The sequence below is a fragment of the Echinops telfairi genome, unplaced genomic scaffold, assembly GCF_000313985.2.
Source record: "Echinops telfairi isolate 266 unplaced genomic scaffold, ASM31398v2 ScPeMD7_7475;HRSCAF=8513, whole genome shotgun sequence".
NCBI classification, from domain to species: Eukaryota; Metazoa; Chordata; class Mammalia; order Afrosoricida; family Tenrecidae; genus Echinops; species Echinops telfairi.
In genome coordinates this window covers 30814346-30816250 of record NW_022111379.1, presented here as the reverse complement: position 1 = coordinate 30816250, position 1905 = coordinate 30814346, and positions in this window count along the sequence as shown.

The following is a 1905-nucleotide window of genomic DNA, read 5'->3' as shown; positions in this document are numbered from 1 at the left end:
AGCTGCAACCGCACGTGTGCAGAGTAGCACTGCTGACTAGGGCTTTTCAAGGCTGTGACCTTGGGAAGCAGATTGCCCGGCAAATCTTCGGAGGTGACTCTGGGTGGCTTTGAATCACCAGCCTTTCAACCAGCAATTGTCAAGTGCATAAAAGTCCCTGCCGGGAAGAACTTTCAATATAGCTAAGCAGCAGCGGCATCTCAGGATGCTTCAGTGGCTCTCCTCTGGTGTTGCCAGTTCAGATCCGTTTCCCCTCATCCTGACCACAGCCCAGCCATCTCTCCTTGGTAACCACCCATTTCCCATTCTCAGTCATGAGGTTCGAGTGGAGCTGAGTGCAGTGCCAGCTCCCTGATGAGGGTGGAGACCTAGAGGGGTCCCTCCACTACCCAATGGCCATGATGATGCAGGACCTCCAACTGTACACAAATGAAGGAGGGAAGGAGAGATGATTTTGGCACTCTCATAAAGGATGGAGAGGGAAACATGTATGTTAGGGCTTCTACAACCAAGCCCATTGGCAAGGTGGCTTAAAAACGGACGTGTTTGTCTCATAGTTCTGGAGGGCAGGCATCTTAAATCCAGGTGTTGGCAGAACTTCTCCTGAAGGCTTTAGATGTGGAGAGAACCCCCCCTGCCTCCTCCAGCTTCTGGGAGCTCCACATTCCTGGGCCTGTGGTAACATAATTCTAGTCTCTGCCTTCCTCTTTACATGATCATCTTTCTTCCATGTTTGTGTGCCTCTGGGTCTCCTCTTACATAGCTATCAGTCATGTTGGATCAGGACCCATATTACTCCACCCTGATGTTGTTGTTGTTGTTGTCGTCAGGTGCCATTGAGTCGGTTCTGACCTATGACCTTTTAAGCTCAGCAGAACAAAACCCTGCCTGATCCTGCACCATCTTCACCAGGGCCCCTCTGCTTGAATCCATTGTGTCAACCCATCTCATTGAGGGCCTTCATTTTTGCTATCCCTCTACTTTGTCAATACACACTTCTCTTAGTTAATTACATCTACAAAGACCATATTTCCAAATAAGGTCACATTCACAGGCTCTGGGGGCTAAGACTTCAACATGTCTTGGGGAGGGTGGTGGTTGCAAATCGACTCATAATAATAAGAAAAACTGATGCGAGGAAAGAGGAGACTGGGAAATTTCACAAAAACTTTATGTAAAGCACTGTGTACACGACATATCCTTTTTTCAGTGTGGTGATCACGCAGCAGTGGTGTTTGTTAACTTTGCTTCTTATCCTGTGGTGTGTAATTGCCTAGGCCACACCAAATACCTGACACCCACTGGGTCTTTGAAAGCAGGTTGTTTTGTCACTTCCACACTGGTGACCAGAGCCAAATATCACTCACTGGTGGCAGACTGTAGTGGGCAGCTTCAACATCTTGCATTCAAAGTCTACCGGTACACACCTGGCTTGGAACAAGTTGGGTTTATCAATTGCTGCACCGAAGGTGAGCACACACTCTGGGGAGCAGTTGGGCCTCGCAGGTAGTGATACTGCTTGGCCCCAAAGTCTTGCAAATGACTACAAACAAAAAGGTGGGCAGTGTGAACCCAGCTGGTGGTGACGTGGAAGAAAGATCAGGTGATCATCTTCTATAAAGATAAATGCCCAGGTGTCTACCTGAAAGGGATAGGCGGGATAAACAAGTCAGAAGAGAGAAAAATGGGATGACAGTTCTGGGGGGACCTGGGAGAAGGGGAGGCAGGGAAAAAGAAGTGGGTGTTAATAAACCCAGGGACAAGGGAACAACGAATGATTCAAAATCAGTGGCAAGGAGGGTCTAACAGGTCTGGCAGGACTGGATCAAGGGCAATGTAACCGAGAGGAATTCCTAAAACCCAAATGAAGGCTGAACATGATAGTGAGACAAGAGGAAAGTACAA